This window comes from Mauremys reevesii, linkage group 17 (assembly GCF_016161935.1).
Source record: "Mauremys reevesii isolate NIE-2019 linkage group 17, ASM1616193v1, whole genome shotgun sequence".
NCBI lineage: Eukaryota > Metazoa > Chordata > Testudines > Geoemydidae > Mauremys > Mauremys reevesii.
In genome coordinates this window covers 11,605,587-11,615,785 of record NC_052639.1, presented here as the reverse complement: position 1 = coordinate 11,615,785, position 10,199 = coordinate 11,605,587, and the positions used below count along the sequence as shown (strand labels likewise).

General features: G+C 51.4%; 2 non-coding genes across 2 annotated transcripts; one reads left to right on the top strand and one right to left on the bottom strand.

Moving 5' to 3' along the window:
- The first annotated feature begins 997 nt into the window (after positions 1-997).
- TRNAK-UUU lies at positions 998-1,070 on the top strand. The gene has a single exon. It is a non-coding gene; the product is annotated as a tRNA-Lys (tRNA).
- A 1,057-nt stretch (positions 1,071-2,127) lies between these two features.
- Positions 2,128-2,201, bottom strand: TRNAT-UGU. The gene has a single exon. It is a non-coding gene; the product is annotated as a tRNA-Thr (tRNA).
- Positions 2,202-10,199: the final 7,998 nt, after the last annotated feature.

Here is a 10,199-nt window from a genome sequence, read left to right as displayed (position 1 = left end):
AATGTAAAATAATTCAAAAGTAAACGGGCAGGAATGTTTGGAACTCTTTTCTCCCGGGCATAGAAAGAAACGGCTTTTGGCTTTTCATGATCCCGGAGTCAGGTTCATTCACTGTTCAGAAGCAACGTGCTCAGAAGCCTGTTGTGTTTCATTTCTTAGGTTCTGCTGCCATCGTGTGACCATTTCCTTCCCCTCCTTTCTGTCCAAAGCGCAGAGCCCAGTCCCTCCAGGAGAGGACATCTTTCATCTTTCCTTCCTCAACAGCCCCGTCCTTGGAGAGCCCTTTGCTGGGGTCTGGGTGGGGAACAGCCATTTCTGAGGATTAATTTCACACCATATTTGGTGTTGATATATAGATTTTACAGGCAGACTAGATCACTAGGGACCTCTGCTCTGACCTGATTCAGAACAGAGTCCAGAGAATTTTATCCAGTGACTCCTACAACCACCCCAAGATCTTCTGGCTGAACGAGGAAGGTTCATTCAGAAAGTCATTGTGTTTGGATGTAAAGGTGGGAAATGATGGGGAAATTGGCCCTCTTTCAAGTTTAAATGTTGTAACTTCTACATCTAGACCGGGTGGCCAACCTGAGCCTGAGAAGGAGCCAGAATTTCCCAATGTAACTGCCAAACATGCACCTTTGTATGCAACTGCTGAGTCAGTTGTGAACCTTGTTACCATTATCATTATCCCTTCGAAATGATGATGGTGATGGACACTGGCTCGATATCCCAGTGTGCCCTGGACGTCTACAGGTTGCATTAGCCAATCCAACCATTCGGCACTTGCAGATGGGCACCTCTGTATTGTGCCTGAGTCTTGTACAGCTATGAGAGGCTGGTAGATGCCGATATTTTCCCTCTTTTAACCAGCACTAATACCAGGCCAGGCCAGGGCTGGGAAGAGAGAGAGAGCAGCAGGTTTCCCCAATAGTTTCCTGCTTGATTTTTCTTGACTAGCTTCACCTCTGCACCAACTTGCACTTTTCCTATGTGAGCCTGGCTAGCTCAGTTGGCAGAGCATCAGACTTTTAATCTGAGGGTCCAGGGTTCAAGTCCCTGGTCAGGTGATAAACTTCTCAGTATGATTGTAAAAATCTGACTTTCTGGATTCTTCTTTGGTGTTACTCTTTCTCTTCAGGATTTTCCTTTCCTAAGAAGGGCCTTTGTGTGGGGGGGATTGAAGGAACAACTCCTTGACATCCCCTCTGTCCTTGCAGCCTGGAGGAATAAAGGCCTCTGGGCATAGAGCATGTTCCTCCCCTGCACACACACACACACAGACAAACACACAGAATATCCCTAAGGAATTAGAATCACCTGCTGCCTTCCCCTGTCCTGCTGGATCCCCAAATGAAGATGCCCTTCAGCCCAAACCCATGTCCCCTCTTTTCCCAGTGCCCCTCAGACCCAACCTCAGTCCCTCCTATGCTCACTGCTCCTCACTCCCAACTGGAGCCTGCTCCTCTTCACCCTTCTCCTCTGTCCCAACCCACAGCCCCTCCTATTCCCAGTGCCCTCAATCCCAACCCACAGCCCCCTCCTATTCCCAGTGCCCTCAATCCCAACCCACAGACCCCTCCTCATGCTGCTCCTCAATCCCAACCCACGGCTCCCTCCTTCCCTCCAGCAGCAGGTGCTTCAGACCCTCAGGAAGATTTTCTTGCAAGGTTTCGTGTATGAGTCTGCATGTGGATTTCACAGTATGTTGGAAATAGGTTGGGTTGCTTGCCGAAATGATCACTGGTGGCTGGTGTTGGATTCCCAGTCTCCATGTTATTGGGGCAGGAGAAACAAAGTGTTGTTATCCTTGATGTGTGAATCAAGGACTCAACCCTGTGTGTAAACTAAATGAGCTGCCCACAGATTCTGGAAGCCATAATGAGCATTTGGTGCGATAGCTCAGACCTGCCCCTGTCCCAGAGGGAGGGGACCACCTGCAAGGGGCTTGGACCACTGACCTATCAGCTCTTAACTCCCAAACTTTCAGTAACTCTATTATCAGTGCCAGTGAGTGTAATTTAAACCATAAGAAAAACCACACTGGGCTAGACCAAAGGTCCATCTAGCTCTGTATTTTATCTTCTGACAGTAGCTAATACCAGGTGCTCTAAAAGCATCTCAACAAGGCACCACTGGGAGTTGAACCCAGCATCTCCTGTTTACAAAACAGGTACTTTAACCAGCTAAACCATGGTGCCTGCCTGTGGCTAAAGTAGAGTGTCTGCTCACACCTGACTCCCTGCATCCCCACCTGGGCCCCACAAAGCAGAGCAGCAGGTGAGGTTTTTCTTGCAAGCTCTGTGTGTGTATGAATCTTTGGCCAGGTCTGCACTACAAAGTTATTTCAGCAGAATTATATTGCTCAGGTGTGTGAAAAACACACTATGCTCCCTCGGTTGGCACTGCAAAACTGCCCTGTTTTGGTGACCAAATAAAACCACTTCGATGAGCTTTTTGCAGCAAACTTAAAGTGACAGAGTGTCAGTGTAGACGCTGCTGTTCATTATATCACCATAACTGGCCTCCTCCAGTATCCCACTATGCCCTCTGTGAACTCGCCTGCCCTGCATTCCTGCTACAGAGCCATGGGGCCCTCCCCTTTCATCACTCCGGGAAGTTCTGACAGCTGAGCCTGCTGCTCTGCTCCAGCAGCCAGGAGCAAATCACTGCCGTGGATGCTGCTCTCTCCCACACTGCGAACACAGAGCAGGGTAGCGGGAACTTCCTTACATGGGGGGGGGCACCGGCATCCGAACTGTGACACCCCCAGGACACCCCTTCCCTAGAGTAGGCTCTTACCTTCTAAACAGGGACGGCTGTTTTCTAGTAAAATCAGGAAAAGGGAAGGAGAAAACTCGAAAGAGGTTCCTCCTGGCACTCATGTCCGTGAACCCGAATACTCTCTCAGTCCTCAAAGAGAGACCTGGAGAAGGAGACTTGCTGAAGCAAAGCCACAGGGGTCTCTGAGGTTTCCCTGGCCCTCGCCCCTGTCCTGCCTGGCTGATGTCAGCATCTGTCTGTGAGGTCACCACCTCCCCACCACCTTTGACCAATAGTCTGAGGTCCTGCAAAAGGCCTTTGTGATGTCACTGCCTGTCACGGACTCACAGATCGTGCCCACTCTTGGCCCCGTGCGGTCCGTGGGGGGTGCCCCTTTCAGTGCGACAGCCCTTCTCGGGGGTCCACTCTCTCTCGGGGTCAGGCCCCCCACCTCCTGGAGCCGCACCTCTCTGAGCCTTAGCACGTCTGTCTCTCGCCGTGGGCCCCCTCAGGGAGTCCACGCGCTCTGGACCCCCTGGGCCTCCTCACCCCCGAAGGGTTGATGCCCCTGTTCTCTAGCCCGGAGTGACCCTCAGCCAGCATAAAACAGGAGGGTTTATTGAGAGTTGAACACAGCACAGGAAACTCTCAGGGCCTCAGGCCTGGCCTCTCACAGTAACAGCACATCCCAGTCCCCTTGCAGCCAGGTGGGCTCTGCCTGCTTCCCCTCGCCAGCCCAGAGCCCCCCTGCTTCCCAGCTGGGCCTCCGATATCCCGGGCCCCAGGCCCCACCTCTGTCCATTGTCTTTTCTCCAGGTAAACAGGGTTGCCTGGGCCTCCTCCCCTCTCTGCCCCCCTCTGGCTGGAACAGGTTGGTCACGGGGTCCTCTCCCCGCAGCCCATTGTCCTCTCACTGGCCAGAACTGGCTGTGACTCCTGAGCTGGGTGTCCGGGTCACCAGGTCACCAGTCGCTGGGGTCTCCATCCTCCAGGCCATCAGCCAGGGTCCCAAGTCCCTCTCCGATCCTCTGTAACAACAAACTCCCTCTCCCCTCACCTCGTTAAACCAGTAACACCCGGGGACACTGAGTCCCGCTCCCTGTGCATGCGAACCACTGGAAAACACAGAAAACCCTAAGAAAATCCCCCACTTCGTCACAGAGCCCAGCAGACCTCTCCTCCTCTGGGCACCTAGAGCAGAGGCGGCTGGTACTGACGGCTCCAAGGGAAGGCTTAAAAGCCACAGAGCAGCCGAGGGCAGGGCAAGAGGAGGGCAGGACCATGCCTATGTGTGGCCAGCAGACAGGCACAAAAACACCCAGCCAGGCTGCTCCCTGCCATGCCAAACCCCACTGAAGGCCACCCACAGACCAGCATGTGGAGAGGCTGCTGATGCTCTGTGGCCATTATCGAAGATGGTAGGAAAGCAGGGCCAGCCCCCCGGTGGCGCCTCTTACCGTTCCCACTCTCTGTGCTCACTTTGGCAGTGGGGCAGGAGATTTTACCCCAGCTGGCGAGAAGCAGAGAAACACCCAGGCTCCCAAGGTGCTATGTAGCAAGTACCCTCCAGCACAGGGACAGGCGCACACTTGGAAGAGGGAAACTGCTCCACACACTAGCCCGGGCAGCCGCCCATTTTCTCTGGCAAGTGAGGAAGGGCAAAGGCGAGACTGGAAGCACCTGGGGCTCATGCCCCAGCCTTTGTGACGCCCAACCCCCAACTCCTTCCCGGGGCTCTAGCTGAAGCCAGAGCATTGGCCTGAGCGGCCAAGAAGAGGTTCTAGCCCTGAAGGGAGCAGGACGTTCAGCCCAAAGATAAAACTGCACAAGCACAACCACGAAGGGACTCGACCCCTCGATTGCCTGATTCAAAGTCAGACGCCTTATCCATTAGGCCACGTGGTCACACAGAAAAAGGCCCTCCAGGCACTTCTTTGGAAAAGGCGACACTGACACATCCAACAAAGTGGGGATTCACCCACGAAAGCTCATGCTCCAATACGTCTGTTAGTCTATAAGGTGCCACACGACTCTTTGCTGCTTTTGCAGACACTGTGTTTCTCAGGTCAGCTACTGAGGGGGGCCAAGACTCCCTGGGCACAAGAAGTCGCGTTCCCAGTGAGATATGAGACTTAATTCTCTGGAGCCAGGTGCAGGGTTTGGCAGGGAGGCTCAGGCATGGGGGATTGGGGTGCAGCGGACGGACCGGCTGTCTAGGTGCAGAGATTTAGTTGCACTGAGGCACAGGAGGGAGGAGGAGGAGGAATCCTGCTGACAGGCAGTGGCCAGGGCCGGTGCAACCACTAGGCAAACTAGTCGGCTGCCCAGCGTGCCAAGTGGTTGGCGGCACCAAAAAGCGCACTCAGGGTGGGCAGTGGAGTGGAGGTGAGCTGGGGCAGGGGGCTGGGAGGTGTGGGGGGAGGGCTGCCCGCAGCAAGTAACGGGGTGGGGGCGTGCAGGTGAACCGCTCCCTGTCCCAGTTCACCTCTGCTCCGTCTTCTCCCCTGAGCACGCTGCCCCCTGTCTAATTCTCCTCCCCTCCCAGGCTTGCAGCACTAAACAGCTGATTGGCACCGCAAGCCTGGGAGGCAGGAGAAGTGGAGCTGTGCTGGCGAGCTCAGGGGAGAAGGCGGAGCGGAGGTGAGCTGGGGTGGGGAGCTCCTGCAGGGGGGGCTTCCCAGTTCCACCCCCCCACCCCTGCATGGTAAGTGGAGTGACCCAGCCCCAGCCTGCTCTGCTCCCCTGGCTCATGTTGGTGTTGGCTGGATTTGTGCAGGTGTTCATGTATGTTTGCAATTGTGTGTGTGTGCTCTGCTGCCCTCTGCCGGCGCGACAACTGTTTCTCTGTATGTCACAGCCCCCGTACCATCAATCCCGGTGGTGATTTCCCCATGTTACAAGGGTTGGCTGGCCTGACCCTTCTCCCCTCTGCAGAGTGTGGTGCAGCTCACCCCCTGTGGGGCAGAAGTGCCAAGGTGCAGGGTGCTGGGCTCTAATGCACCTGGAGAGCAGCTCAGGTGAGGCTGGGCAAGGTAATAATAATTGGAGATATACCAATCTCCTAGAGCTGGAAAGGACCTCAAATGGGCATCAAGTCCAGCCCCCTACCTTCACTAGCAGGACCAATTTTTGCCCCAGATCTCTAAGTGGCCTCCTCAAGGATTGAACTCATAACCCTGGGTTTAGTAGGCCAATGTGCAAAGCACTGAGCTATTCCTCCCCCCTATAAGTCCATAGTCCAGAGGGTTGAGCAGGAAAGAGGCACAGTGGAGATGTTTCCAGGGCCTCACATAACTTCTGCCATGTGGAGGGAAAGCCGTTGTTTCAAAGTCCTCAGCACAGCTAGTGGAAAATCACAGGTGAAAGATGGGAGCTTGAGTCACATGGGCAAGTCCACATCCATGCTTGATTTTGCTCAGTTATTGCAGGATGGATACTTTGCAGGATACGTCAGATGGAACGTTCACAGAAAAGTCTGTTCAGTGTAGATGGGTGTCTGCCATGGTCCACTGTGAGTTGTGTCCTTTTGATGGGCCACTCACTGGCTAACTACCTTGTGGGCGTTACCCCAGGAGCAAACGTATTTGAAATACAAGTATGGAGCCAGTGCTCACAACTTCAAGTACAAAAATTATACATGCATACAAATAGCATCATCATATTCAGCAAATCATAATCTTTTCATACACATCTTACATGCCACATTTTGTACCAGATTTGTAGCAAATATATAACAGTGGTTGCAATAATGATCTATATGCTCATATTTTAATCAGATAATGTCACCTGATTTTTGCATCTCCCTGTCAAAATACAACTGACACGTGTGGCTTTCTACAGAGTGTCATGATGTTAAAGTTGGGGAATTCAGTCTCTGTACTTGTGTGTAGGGGGTATTGCTTTGTGCCAGGCACACCGGGCTGTTAGCTGCACCCACTGTCCTTGCCAGGGGGCCCTGCTGAACCCTGGGCGGCTGCACTGCAGTGCTGGGGTGACTCTGCAGGGGGAGAAGCTGCTGTGGAGCAATGTTGAGCAGGTGCAGGAAGGAGCCGGGGTCACTATTCACATTCTGAACTGCACAATTTTCCAAATTTGGGAATGTCCGAGAACAATTCTAAGGGGAAGGTGAATGCAGATCAGTGACACTGGAGGTGCCCAGACCACCAACGGGGGCGGCGTGGAAATTAATAATGGGAAGATCATTTGTGAAATGAATCGTCACTGACAAGTATTGTCTCTGTCTTCACGTTGTGGTGTTAGTTAGAAGAATCAGGACATATTTTTACTATATTAATTAAACACTTAATTTTATTTAATCAAGCCAAAAACTTAGTGTCACTTATTTTTTCTCTGTCCTAGCAAGAATGAATTGAATTTCGTGACTTTCTGGAAAGTGCAGAGAGATTGAATGTGGGGAATTCAGTCTCTGTGTTTGTGAGCTGATGTTTTCCTCTCACAGGTCAGTGCCTGCATTGAAATACCCAGAGGGATCTAAGGGCTGGTGTACGCTGGGCACTGAACTGGCAGAGCGACGTCTCTCAGGGTGTGAAAATCCCCACCCCAGACCCATAGAGTTAAGGTGACCTAAGCCCTGGTTAGAATTGTTCTGTCAATGCAGCTATTACAGGGATGGGAAAACCCCTCTAGTCACTGTCTACTCCAAAGTGCTATAGCAGTGCCACAGCAGCGTTTTAAGTGTAGACAGAGTGAAACTAGATCTGGCTCCAGTTTGCACTGTGGATGCTCAGGTACTAAGACTACAGTAATAATAATAATAATAACAATTCAGTGTTTCTGTAGTTAGCAGGATTTGAACCCACACAGGGCAACCCCAATGGATTTCTAGTCCATTGCCTTAAACACTCAGCTACAATTACTTCATATATGGGTGTTTGAATGTGGGTGAAGGACTCAGGCTGAGAAATGATTTTAAAAGGGGTTGTTTCATTTATTGGCCTGATTAAAAACTATGCCTAAAAGGCAGCCACTGTTGTTAGTACTTGTACCTGTGTAGGGACACCCCAATGGGTGTCAAGTCCATTGTCTTCACCAGGGGCAGTCGATTATTTTATCAAGGTACAAATTTCTTGGTCAAGTTCTAATCACCAGAGAAAACAATACACTGCTGATAAGAAGAAGTACATAAAAAGATTTTGCAGCCACCATGGGCATAACTATGATGTGTGCAGCCCAAGGTTTTCCTCCCCCCAGCCACACATCCTCACCCCCTCATGCTGGCTCGTCTGCTTGGCCCCTGCCCCTCTCGGGGCGCTGTGCAGCGTGGCTGGGGATTGTGCAATGGCCCAGCACCAGGCAACACAGAACGGACACCACACGCCCTGCCCTGCCTCACCTGAGCTACTCTCCAGGTGCATTGGAGCCCAGTGCCCTGCACCTGGGCCCTCCTGCCCCCAGGGGGTGAGCTGCAGCCCCCGCCACACTGCGCAGAGGGGAGAAGGGTCAGGCCAGCCAGCCCTTGTAAGATGGGGAAATCACCACCGGGGGTCGACGGTATGGGGCTGTGACATATGGAGAAACGGTTGTTGCGCCGGCAGAGGGCAGCAGAGCATTCGCACACACATACACACACACACACAATTGCAAACATACACAAACACATGCATGAATCCAGCCACACACACACACACACTTGCTAATATACACAAACACCCGCATAAGTCCAGCCAACACCAACACAACTACTAACAGATGCAAACACACACACAAATCCAGCCACATGAACACACACCTGCACAGCCACAATAACCCCCACAGCTGCAATAACTCCCCCACACAACCACTGCAGAAAACCAGACATACACAAAAACACACAGAAATAGACACACACACACACACCATCCCCATTCTGTACACACACCTTGGGTCACTCACTGTGACACTGACCACTTCAATTGGATGGGGCCCAGCACCGTGGCTATTCCCTGCCCTCCAGGGCTTGTGTAGGTGGCAGAGTGAGGCCACAGGAGGCACGATCCAGTGCCAGCCAAGGGGGGCTTAGAGGTGGGGAGGGGGGCTGTGGTTTCTGCACCACCTGGTTCCTGGCACAGGCTCCTTCCAGGATTTGCAGTTCTTACCCCATCAGAACTTCCTGCTCAGCCCCCTCCTGCTGTGCAAGATGGTTGGGGGGGGGGGGGAGATGGGAACTTGTGAAGGTTTTTATTCTTCCTCTGAATCATGTAGCACTGGCCACTGTTGGTGATAGGATACCTTATAGGCCCACTGACCTATTTTGCTATGGAAAATCCTATGGTATATTAGATAGTGAAGTACATTATGCAGGGGAACAGGATTACACCTTTCACCAAAGCATCCAGAATTGGCCACTGTCTGAGGCAGAATATCAGCTAAAATAGACCTCAGAAAGTTCTGGTGTGGCATACTGTAATGTTCTATAATAGAAGATTGAAGAAGTAGACACATTTGTTTTGCCTCCCTCTGAAGCATTCAGCATTAGACACTATTGGAGATAGGACAGCAGACAAAATGGACTATTCATCTATTCCACCGCATGGTAGTGGTAATAATGATTGGTAGATTATCTACAGTGCTTTTCATTAGATTGCTGAGTGCTTTACAGAAGAGGTCAGTATCATTTTCCCCATTTTATAGATAGGGGAACTGAGGCATGAGATGCCGTGACTTGCCCGCGGTCACCATGGTAGGCCCGTGAGACAAACCAGGTCTTCTGAGTCCCAGTCTAGTGCTCTAACCACTAACCACACTGCCTCCCGTATGGTTTGGTATTACACAGTGAGATGCAAACAGTGCATGATCGCCATTAAAATATCATGTATTAGCCATTGTTGGAAATGAACCCACACTACTTAAACAACTGATTTATCCCTTTATGGAGAAGCCTATGGTATGATATTGCACAGTAGGATACATAGGAATTAAACAGCTGTGTCCTGGCCACTGGTGAAGACAGGATACTAGGTTAGATGCGTCAGTGGCTGATCCACTGTCAGTACTTCTAGTCTGGCATGGTGGGTGAAGTATGTGATGATGGAGAGGTGGGGTGCATTACACTTTTCTGGGAAGCAGTGTTACTCAATCTCTTCACATTAGCAACTCCTTATTCAACGAAATTGTTTTGTGACTATTCCCCAGACATTTACTATTGAAAAGTAAAATAAACAAACAAAAACAAACCAATGGTAATATATTTAATCTGTGCCTGTACTTGTTTTCAAAGGTTGACCGAGAACACTTGACCTTGAAGAGTACGGACGAGCAGGCAGTGGGAGAGGGGCTTTTTTTTTTGCCTTTAATAATTAATAATACATAGCTCTTATATACAATAAACTCAGGCCGACCTAGCTACATCACTCAGGGAAGTGAGACGTTTGGTCCCTCTTCCCCCCATGCCGTGGCTATGCCAACCTATGCCCTGGTGTAGACAGGGCTCTGTGATT